Below are 13001 nucleotides of genomic sequence, written 5' to 3' on the forward strand. Positions count from 1 at the left end.
TAACTCCTTTTTCTACTCAAATTGAATCAATTAACTCCTTTTTCCACTTAAATTGAATCTATTAACTCCTTTTAATTTGGAAATCTCCCTTTTTGACTGAACTTCACCTTTAATCCTAATCGTTGATTGAAATCAATCTCAACCATTGATGAATTCCAGGAAAGTCTATTTAAGAGACCCTCATCTCTTCATTTTGAAAGGTTGAATGAGAATTTGCATCGAATTGTTGTTGGAATTCATACTCACATTTGCTCATATTCACATATGCAAAGATCAAGTTTGACCAAAAGTTGACCAGGCAAATATCTCAAACAAATCTCTCTTCAGTTCAAAAGGAGAAATTTCTATTTCACTATTGATAAAAAAATGAGTTAAATCAGTTAACTCCTTTTTCTACTCAAATTGAATCAGTTAACTCTTTATTTTACTCAAATTAAATCTGTTACGTCCCTTTAATTTGAAAATCTCTATTTATGACTGAACTTCACCTTTAATCCTGACCGTTGATTGAAATCGATCTCAACCGTTGATGAATTTCAGGAAAGTCTATTTAAGAGACCCTCATCTCTTCATTTTGAAAGGTTGAATCAAAATTTGCATCGAATTGTTGCTGGAATTTATACTCACATTTGCTCATATTCACATACACAAAGATCAAGTTTGACCTAAAGTTCACTAGATTTTACCACAGTTGACTTGAGTTGATTAGTTTGAAAAATAATTTTGAAATAATTAAAGAAAATTATATAATTAAATTAAGTACTTACTTCTAATTAGTTAAACAAATTTTTTTAATTAAATGATAAGCCATTCCTAACTAATTAAATGAAATTATTGAATTAAATAAGAAAAGTGTCTCTAACTAATTAAAGATTATTTAATTAAATAGAAAAAGTAATTATGAGAGCATATCTCATTTTTAAAAATTAAATATCTCAACAAAATCTCTCTTCAGTTCAAGAAGGGAAATTTCCAGTCCACTATTGATAAAAAATGAGTTAAACCAGTTAACTCCTTTTTATACTCAAATTGAATCAGTCAACTCCTTATTTTACTAAAATTAAATCTGTTAACTCCCTTTAATTTGGAAATCTTCCTTTATGACTGAACTTCACCTTTAATCCTGACCGTTGATTGAAATCGATCTCAACGATTGATGAATTTTAGGAAAATCTATTTAACAGACCCTCATTTCTTCATTTTGAAAGGTTGAATGAGAATTTGCATGAAATTGTTGCTAGAATTCATACTCACATTTGCTCATATTCACATATGCAAAGATCAGGTTTGACAAAAAGTTCACCAGATTTAACCACGATTGACTTGAGTTGACTAGTTTCAAAAAGAATTTTGAAATAATTAAACAAAATTATTTAATTAAATAGAGTTCAAAAAAGGGAAATTTTTAGTTCTTTATTGATAAAAAATGAGTTAAATCAGTTAACTCCTGTTTCTACTCAAATTGAATCAGTTAACTCCTTATTTTACTCAAATTATATCTGTTAACTCCCTTTAATTTGGAAATCTCCCTTTATGATGAAACTTCACCTTTAATCCTCACCGTTTATTGAAATCGATCTCAACCATTGATGAATTCCAAGAAAGTCTATTTAAGAGACCCTCATCTCTTCATTTTGAAAGGTTGAATGAGAATTTGTATCGAATTGTTACTGCAATTCATACTCACGTTTGCTCATATTCGCATACGCAATGATCAAGTTTGACCAAAAGTTGACCAGATTTAACCACAGTTGACTACTTTCGAAAAGAATTTTGAAATAATTAAATAAAATTATTTAATTAAACGGAGTACTTGGTTCTAATTAATTAAACAAATTTATTTAATTAAATAAGAAGCCATTCAGATTAATTAAATGAAGTTATTTAACTAAATAAGAAAAGTGTCGCTAATTAATTAAAGATTATTTAATTAAATAGAAAAAGTACTTATGAGAGCATATAACATTTTATTAAATTAAATATCTCAACAAAATCTCTCTTTAGTTCAAAAAAAAAAATTTTACAGGTCACTATTAATAAAAAATGAGTTAAATGGGTTAACTCTTTTTTCTACTGAAATTGAATCAGTTAACTCTTTATTTTACTCAAATTAAATCTGTTAACTCCCTTTAATTTGGAAATATCCCTTTTATGACTAAACTTCACCTTTAATCCTGACCGTTGATTGAAATCGATCTCAACCATTGATGAATTTCAAGAAAGTCTACTTAAGAAACCCCCATCTCTTCATTTTGAAATGTTGAATGAGAATTTCCATTGAATAGTTGCTAGAATTCATACTCACATTTGCCCATATTCACATACGCAAAGATCAAGTTTGACCAAAAGTTGACCAAATTTAACCCCGGTTGGCTTGAGTTGACTAGTTTCGAAAAGAATTTTAAAATAATTAAATGAAATTATTAATTTATATAGAGTACTTACTTCTAATTAATTAAACAAAGTTATTTAATTAAATGAGACACCATTCCTAATTAATTAAATGAAGTTATTTAATTAAATAAGGAAAGTGCCTCTAAGTAATTAAAGATTATTTAATTAAATAGACCCTCATCTCTTCATTTTGAAAGGTTGAATGGCAATTTGCATCAAATTGTTGTGGGAATTCATAGTTACATTTGCTCATATTCACATAAACAAAGATCAAATTTGACCAAAACCTGACCAGATATAACTACGGTTGACTTGAGTTGACTAGTTTCGAAAAAAAATTTGAAATAATTAAATGAAATTATTTAATTGAATGGAGTACTTACTTCTAATTAATTAAACAAAGTTATTTACTTAAATAAGAAGCCATTCCTAATTAATTAAATGAAGTTATTTAATTAAATAAGAAAAGTGTCTCTAATTAATTATAGATTATTTAATTAAATATAAAAAGTAATTATCAGAGCATAACTCATTTTATTAAATTAAATATCTCAACAAAATCTCTCTTCAATTCAAAAAGGGAAATTTCTAATTCACTGTTGATCAAAAATGATTTAAACCAGTTAACTCCTTTTTCTACTCAAATTGAATCAATTAACTCCTTTTTCTTCTGATATTGAATCTGTTAACTCGTTTTAATTTGGAAATCTTTTTTTTTTACTGAACTTCACCTTTAATCCTGGCCATTGATTGAAATCAATGTCAACCGTTGATGAATTCCAGGAAAGTCTATTTAAGAGACCCTCATCTCTTCATTTTGAAAGGTTGAATTAGAATTTGCATCGAATTGTTGCTGGAATTCATATTCATAACTACTCATATTCACATACGCAAAAATCAAGTTTGAGCAAAAGTTGACCAGATTTAACCACGGTTGATTTGAGTTGATTAGTTTCGAAAAGAATTTTGAAATTAATTAAATAAAATTATTTAATTAAATGGAGTACTTGCTTTTAATTAATTAAATAAAGTTATTTAATTAAATGAGAAGCCATTCCTAATTAATTAAATGAAGTTATTTAATTAAATAAGAAACGTGTCTCTAATTAATTAAAGATTACTTAATTAAATAGAAAAAGTTATTATGAGAGCATATCTCATTTTATTAAATTAAATATCTCAAACAAATCTATCTTCTGTTCAAAAGGACAAATTTCTATCTCACTATTGATAAAAAATGTGTTAAATCAGTTAACTCCTTTTTCTACTCAAATTGAATCAGTTCACTCCTTATTTTACTCAAATTAAATTTGTTAACTCCCTTTAATTCGGAAATCTCTCTTTATGACTGAACTTCACCTTTAATCCTGACCATTGATTGAAATCGATCTCAATCGTTGATGAATTTCAAGAAAGTCTATTTAAGAGACCCTCATCTCTTCATTTTGAAAGGTTGAATGAAAATTTGCATCGAATTGTTGCTGAAATTCATACTCACATTTGCTCATATTCACATATGCAAAGATCAAGTTTGACCAAAAGTTGACCAGATTTGACCACGGTTGACTTGAGTTGACTAGTTTCAAAAAAAATTTTGAAATAATTAAACGAAATTATTTAAATAAATGGAGTACTTACTTCTAATTATTTAAGCAAAGTTATTTAATTAAATGAGAAGCCATTCCTAACTAATTAAATGAAGTTATTTAATTAAGTATGAAAAGTGTCTCTAACTAATTAACGATTAGTTAATTAAATAGAAAAAGTAATTATGAGAGCATATCTCATTTTATTTAGTTAAATATCTCAACAAAATCTCTCTTCAGTTCAAAAAGGGAAATTTCCAATTCACTATTGATAAAAAATGAGTTAAATCAGTTAACTCTTATTTCTACTCAAATTGAATCAGTTAACTCTTTATTTTACTCAAAATAAATCTATTAACTCCCTTTAATTTGGAAATCTCACTTTATGACCGAACTTCACCTTTAATCCTGACCGTTGATTGAAATCAATCTCAACCATTGATGAATTGTAGAAAAGTCTATTTAAAAGACCCTCATCTCTTCATTTTGAAAGGTTGAATGAGAATTTGCATTGAATTGTTGTTGGAATTCATACTCACATTTGCTGATATTCACATACGCATAGATTAAGTTTGACCAAAAGTTGACCAGATTTAACCACGATTGACTTGAGTTGACTAGTTTGAAAAAGAATTTTGAAATAATTAAAGAAAATGATTTAATTAAATTAAGTACTTACTTTTAAATAATTAAACAAAGTTATTTAATTAAATGAGAAGCCATTCTTAATTAATTAAATGAAGTTATTTAATTAAATAAGAAAAGTGTCTCTAATTAATTAAATATTATTTAATTAAATAGAAAACGTAATTATGAGAGCATATCTTATTTTATTAAATTAAATATCTCAACAAAGTCTCTCTTCAGTTCAAAAAGAGAAATTTTTAGTTCACTATTGATCAAAAATGAGTTAAATCAATTAACTCCTTTTTCTACTCAAATTGAATTAGTTAACTCCTTATTTTACTCAAATTAAATCTGTTAACTCCATTTAATTTGAAAATCTCCCTTTATAATTGATCTTCACCTTTAATCTTGACCGTTGATTGAAATTGATCTCAACTGTTGATGAATTCTATGAAAGTCTATTTAAGAGACCCTCATCTCTTCATTTTGAAAGGTTGAATGAGAATTTGCATCGAATTGTTGCTGAAATTCATACTCACATTTTCTCATGTTCACATACGCAAATATCAAGTTTGACCAAAAATTGACCAGATTTGACCACGATTGACTTGAGTTGGCTAGTTTCGAAAAGAATTTTAAAATAATTAAATGAAATTTTTTAATTAAATGGAGTACTTACTTCTAATTAATTAAACAAAGTTATTTAATTAAATGAGAAGACATTCTAAATTAATTAAATGAAGTTATTTAATTAAATAATAAAAGTGTCTGTAATTAATTTAAGATTACTTAATTAACTAGAAAAAGTAATTATGAGAGCATATCTAATTTTATTAAATTAAATATCTCAAAAAAATCTCTCTTTAGTTCAAAAAGGGAAATTTCCAGTTCACTATTGATCAAAAATGAGTTAAATCTGTTAACTCTCTTTAATTTGGAAATCTCTCTTTATAACTGATCTTCACCTTTAATCCTAACTGTTGATTCAAATCGATCTCAACTGTTGATGAATTCCAAAAAAGTCTATTTAAGAGACCCTCATCTCTTCATTTTGAAAGGTTGAATGAGAATTTGAATCGAATTGTTGCTGGAATTCATTCTCACATTTCCTCATATTCACATACGCAAAGATCATGTTTGACCAAATGTTGACTAGATTTAACCACGGCTGACTTGAGTTGACTAGTTTTGAAAAGAATTTTGAAATAATTAAACGAAATTATTTAATTAAATGGAATACTTACTTCTAATTAATTAAACAAAATTATTTAATTAAATGAGAAGCCATTCCTAATTAATTAAATGAAGTTAGTTAATTAAATAAGAAAAGTGTCTCTAATTAATTAAAGATTACTTAATTAAATAGAAAAAATAATTATGAGAGGATATCTCATTTTATTAAATTAAATATCTCAAACAAATCTCTCTTCAGTTCAAAAAGAGAAATTTCTAGTTCACTATTGATAAAAAATGAGTTAAATCAGTTAACTCCTTTTTCTACTCAAATTGAATTAGTTAACACCTTATTTTACTCAAATTAAATCTTTTAACTCCCTTTAATTTGGAAATCTCCCTTTATGACTGAACTTCACTTTTAATACTGACGGTTGATTGAAATCGATCTCAACCGTTGATGAATTTCTGAAAAGTCTATTTAAGCGACCCTCATCTCTTCATTTTCAAAGTTTGAATAAGAATTTGCATCGAATTGTTGCTGGAATTCATACTCACATTTGCTGATATTCACAAATGCAAAGATCAAATTTGACCAAAAGTTGACCAGATTTAACCACGATTTATTTCAGTTGACTAGTTTTGAAAAAAAAATTGAAATTAATTAAATAAAATTATTTAATTAAATGGAGTACTTACTTCTAATTGATTAAACAAGGTTATTTAATTAAATTAGAAGCCATTTCTAATTAATTAAATGAAGTTATTTAATTAAATAAGAAACGTGTCTCTAATTAATTAAAGATTACTTAACTAAATAGAAAAAGTAACAATGAGAGCATATCTCATTTTATTATATTAAATATCTCAACAAAATCTCTCTTCAGTTCGAAAAGGGAAATTTCCAGTTCACTATTGATCAAAAATGAGTTAAATCGGTTAACTCCTTTTTGTACTCAAATTGAATTAGTTAATTCCTTATTTTACTCAAATTAAATCTGTTAACTCCCTTTAATTTGAAAATCTCCCTTTATGAGAGAACTTCACCTTTAATCCTGACCGTTGATTGAAATCGATCTCAATCACTGATGAATTTCAGAAAACTCTACTTAAGAGACCCTCATCTCTTCATTTTGAAAGGTTGAATGAGAATTTGCATCAAATTGTTCCTAGAATTCATACTCACATTTGCTAATATTCACATACACAAAGATCAAGTTTGACCAAAAGTTGACCAAATTTAACCACGGTTTACTTGAGTTGACTAGTTTCAAAAAAAAAGTTGAAATAATTAAACAAAATTATTTAATTAAATGGAGTACTTACTTTTATTTAATTAAACAAAGTTATTTAATTAAATGAGAAGCCATTCCTAATTAATTAAATGAAGTTATTTAATTAAATAAGAAAACTGTCTCTAATTAGTTAAACATTACGTAATTAAATGGAAAAAGTACTTATGAGTGCATATCTCATTTTATTAAATTAAATATCTGAACAAAATCTCTCTTCAGTTCAAAAAGGGAAATTTCTAGTTCACTATTAATCAAAAATGAGTTAAATGAGTTAACTCCTTTTTCTACTCAAATTGAATCAGTTAACTCCTTATTTTACACAAATTAAATCTGTTAACTCCATTTAATTTGAAAATCTCCCTTTATGATTGAACTTCAACTTTAATCCTGACTGTTGATTGAAATTGATCTCAACCGTTGATGAATTCCAAGAAAGTCTATTTAAGAGACCCTCATCTCTTCATTTTGAAAAGTTGAATGAGAATTTGCATCAAATTGTTGCTAAAATTCATACTTGCATTTGCTCACATTCACATACGTAAATTCAAGTTTGACCAAAAGTTGACCAAATTTAACCACGATTGACTTGAGTTGACTAGTTTCAAAATTTTTTTTGAAATAATTAAACCAAATTATTTAATTAAATGGAGTAGGTACTTCTAATTAATTTTAAAAAATTATTTAATTAAATGAAAAGCCATTCCTAATTAATTAAATGAAGTTATTTAATTAAATAAGAAAAGCGTCTCTATTTAATTAAAGATTACTTAATTAAATAGAAAATGTAATTATGAGAGCATATCTCATTTTATTAAACTAAATATCTCAACAAAATCTCTCTTCAGTTCAAAAAGGAAAATTTCTAGTTCACTCTTGATCAAAAATGAGTTAAATCAGTTAACTCCTTTTTCTAATCAAATTGAATCAGTTAATTCCTTATTTTACTCAAATTAAAGCTGTTAACTCACTTTAATTTGAAAATCTCCCTTTATGACTGAACTTCACCTTTAATCCTGACCGTTGATTGAAATCGATCTCTACCATTGATGAATTTCAGGAAAGTCTATTTAAGAGACCCTCATCTCTTCATTTTGATAGGTTGAATGAGAATTTGCATTGAATTGTTGCTGGATTTCATACTCACATTTGCTCATATTCACATATGCAAAGATCAAGTTTGACCAAAAGTTCACCATATTTAACCATGGTTCACTTGAGTTGACTAGTTTCGAAAAAAAATTTCAAATAATTAAACAAAATTATTTAATTAAATGGAGTACTTACTTCTAATTAATTAAACAAAGTTATTTAATTAAATGAGAAGCCATTCCTAATTAATTAAATTAAGTGATTTAATTAAATAAGAAAAGTGTCTCTAATTAATTAAAGATTATTTAATTAAATAGAAAAAGTAATTATGAGAGCATATCTCATTTTATTAAATTAAATATCTCAACAAAATCTCTCTACATTTCAAAAAGAGAAATTTCTAGTTCACTATTGATCAAAAATGAGTTAAATCAGTTAACTCTTTTTTCTACTCAAATTGAATATGTTAACTCCTTATTTTACTCAAATTAAATCTGATAACTCCCTTTAATTTGGAAATCTCCCTTTATGACTAAATTTCACATTTAATCCTAACCAATTATTGAAATCGATCTCAACTGTTGATGAGTTCCAAGAAAGTCTATTTAAGAGACCCTCATCTCTTTATTTTGAAAGGTTGAATGAGAATTTGCATAGAATTGTTGCTGGAATTCATACTGACATTTGCTCATATTCAGATACACAAAGATCAGGTTTGACCAAAAGTTCACCAGATTAACCACGGTTAACTTGAGTTGACTAGTTTCGAAAAAAATTTGAAATAATTAAACGAAATGATTTAATTAAATGGAGTACTTACTTCTAATTAATTAAACAAAGTTATTTAATTAAATGAGAAGCCATTCCTAATTAATTAAATGAAGTTAATTAATTAAAAAAGAAAAGTGTCTCTAATTAATTAAAAATTATTTAATTAAATAGAAAAAGTAATTATGAAAGCATATCTCATTTTATTAAATTAAATATCTCGACAAAATCTCTATTCAGTTCAAAAAAGAAAATTTCTAGTTCACTATTGATCAAAAACGATTTAAATTAGTTAACTCCTTTTTCTACTCAAATTGAATCAGTTAACTCCTTATTTTACTCAAATTAAATCTGTTAACTCCCTTTAATTTGGAAATCTCCCTTTATGTATGAACTTTACCTTTAATCCTGACCGTTGATTGAAATCGATCTCAACCGTTGATGAATTTCAGGAAAGTCTATTTAAGAGTCCATCATCTCTTCATTTTGAAAGGTTGAATAAGAATTTGCATCGAATTGTTGCTGGAATTTATACTCACATTTGCTCATATTCACATACACAAAGATCAAGTTTGACCAAAAGTTGACCAGATATAACTAAAGTTGACTTGAGTTGACTAGTTTTGAAAAGAATTTTGAAATAATTAAACAAAATTATTTAATTAAATGTGAAGCCATTCCTAATTAATTAAATGAAGTTATTTAATTAAATAAGAAAAGTGTCTCTAATTAATTAAAGATTATTTAATTAAATAGAAAACGTAATTATAAGAGCATATCTCATTTTATTAAATTAAATATCTCAATAAAATCTCTCTTTAGTTCAAAAAGGAAAATTTCCAATACACTGTTGATCAAAAATGAGTTAAATCAGTTAACTCCTTTTTCTACTCAAATTGAATCAGTTAACTCTTTATTTTATTCAAATTAAATCTATTAACTCCCTTTAATTTGGAAATCTCCTTTTATGACTGAACTTCAACTTTAATACTGACCATTGATTGAAATCGATCTCAACCGGTAATAAATTCCAGGAATGTCTATTTAAGAGACCCTCATCTGTTCATTTTGAAAGGTTGAATGAGAATTTACATCGAATTGTTGTTGGAATTCATACTCACATTTGCTCATATTCACATACGCAAAGATCAAGTTTGACCGAAAGTTGACCAGATTTAACCACAGTTAAATAATTTCAAAAAGATCTTTGAAATAATTAAACGAAATTATTTAATTATATGGAGTACTTACTTCTAATTAATCAAACAAATTTATTTAATTAAATAGGAAGCCATTCCTAATTAATTAAATGAAGTTATTTAATTAAATAAGAAAAGTGTCTCTAATTAATTAAAGATTATTTAATTAAATACAAAAAGTAATTATAAGAGCATATCTTATTTTATTAAATTAAATATCTCAACAAAATCTCTCTTCGGTTCAAAAGGGGAAATTTCAAGTTCATTATTCATAAAAAATGAGTTATATCAGTTAACTCCTTTTTATACTCAAATTGAATCAGTTAACTCCTTATTTTACTCAAATTAAATCTGTTAACTCCCTTTAATTTGAAAATATCCTTTTATGACTGAACTTCACCTTTAATCCTGACCGTTGATTGAAATCGATCTCAACCATTGATGAATTTCAGGAAAGTCTATTTAAGAGACTCTCATCTCTTCATTTTGAAAGGTTGAATGAGAATTTGCATCGAATTGTTGCTGGAATTCATACTCACATTTGCTCATATTCACATACGCAAAGATCAAGTTTGACCAAAAGTTGACCAGATTTAACCACGGTTCACTTGAGTTGACTAGTTTCAAAAAGAATTTTGAAATAATTAAACGAAATTATTTAATTAAATGAAGTACTTACTTCTAATTAATTAAACAAAGTTATTTAATTAAATGAGAAGTCATTCCTAATTAATTAAATGAAGTTATTTAATTAAATAAGAAAAGTGTCTCTAATTAATTAAAGATTATTTAACTAAATAGAAAAAGTAATTATGAGAGCATATCTCATTTTATTAAATTAAATATCTTCACAAAATCTCTCTTCAATTCAAAAAGGGAAATTTCTAGTTCACTATTGATAAAAAATGAGTTGAATCAGTTAACTCTTTTTTCTACTTAAATTGAATCAATTAACTCCTTGTTTTACTCAAATTAAATTTGTTAACTCCCTTTAATTTGAAAATCTCCCTTTATGACTGAACTTCACCTTTAATCCTAACCGTTGATTGAAATCGATCTCAACCATTGATGAATTTTAAGAAAGTCTATTTAAGAGACCGTCATCTCTTCATTTTGAAAGGTTGAATGAGAATTTGCATCGAATTGTTGCTGGAATTCATACTCACATTTGCTCATATTCACATACGCAAAGTTCAAGTTTGACTAAAAGTTGACCAATTTTAACCACGGTTGACTTGAGTTGACTAGTTTTGAATTTTTTAAAAAAAATAATTAAATAAAATTATTGAATTAAATAGAGTACTTACTTCTAATTAATTAAACAAAGTTATTTAATTAATTGAGAAGCCATTTGTAGTGCCTACCCTTGGTTCACATTTTGTTATCGTTGCTGAACTGTTTTAGAGCTAGTTTCATGTTGATGGTTAGTAACATTATTATGAGATTATCAGATATTATGCTATGGATTCAGTTGATATGTGATGAGATTACTTAGAGTCTACGTTTCATGTATGTTTGATAATTATTTTTAGTGTTCACAATTATTGATGATGATTATTACATTGCTTTCAATTATTAATGATGATTAGTAAGATGATTTATTATCATATGTGCTTTCTTATGGATACTTACCCCATACTTGCATGTGTATGGTGTGCGTGTTTTCCTTGTGTGTTTTCTTTTGTATGGCGTGTCTGATGTGGTTAAGGAAGGGAGTCGTAGTCACCTGCTAGTCGGGATCTACACGATGCACCCCTTCCTACCATTGTCTGTTTAGTTTAGTATATATTGTGTTTGTATATGCATAGTTTTTATGCAGGTTGCAAGTACCGGGTATCGACTTCCTTGAATTTCCAGGATGAGCGTACCCTATCACATTATCTCAATGATAAGAGAGGGAAGATAAATTCTCAAGTCTAAATCCCAACCCTTTAAGCCATTTGTTCTAATTGAAAAATTAGGACAAGTATCTAAGTTGAGTACCCTCTGAATGCGTCAGATGATATAATTCGTGATATAAACCCCTTGGTTTGATTTGTATGTATTTTGGCTATGATGGGTTTTTTGTAGTTTTACCTTTGTGAGTATTTGTAGTATTTTCTATTAATTAAGCCTAATTAAAAGATTTAATTAATCATTTAATTTAATAAAAAATTAATATGTTATTTTAATATTTATTTAATTTAATTAATTGGAAAATTAATTAAATAAAATAATTAAATTTGAAAATAAAATAATTAAATTGAAAGATAAAAGTTATAATATTAAATTTGGAATGTGACAATATTTATAATATATTTGGGGCTCATTTTTAAATAAATGACTAAATAATAATATTATTAAAGCTAATAAATATTTTAGCAATAAAGTTTTGGAAAATGAAATTTAAAAGTGGAAAATATATTTTAAATTATTAAAAGATTCTAAATCTCATATGATTAAAATATAAATATATTAAAATTGAAAAGTGGACATATTAAAGTTAGTGCATGAGACTTAATAAATAAATAAATTAAATTTAGAAAGAGTAAAGTAAATTGGAGTTTTAAGCTTGCATGGGAATTAACATGTGTCAATAACACGGGAGTTAGTGCATCAATTAAGCACAAGGATTTTACAATTCTATGACTCGTCAAAAAGAATTGGAAAAGACCCATTCTTAGTTGGTGACACCTTTCAACAGTTTCAAGAAGCATTCCAAAGGTTTCTTGAGAGCTCTTGGTATTCAAGCATTCATAGAAACTTAAATGAAAAGCTTAATGAAAGCTACAAGCTGAAAGGAAGCCACGAGCTACAAGCTAAAAAAAAATAGAAGCTTCAAAGCTTACATGCATGAGAGAAGATTCATATGCTCATATATTTTCTACTTG

Source organism: Cupressus sempervirens, chromosome 5 (genome assembly GCF_028749045.1).
Source record: "Cupressus sempervirens isolate cs-2001-9-10 chromosome 5, ASM2874904v1, whole genome shotgun sequence".
Classification (NCBI taxonomy): Eukaryota; Viridiplantae; Streptophyta; class Pinopsida; order Cupressales; family Cupressaceae; genus Cupressus; species Cupressus sempervirens.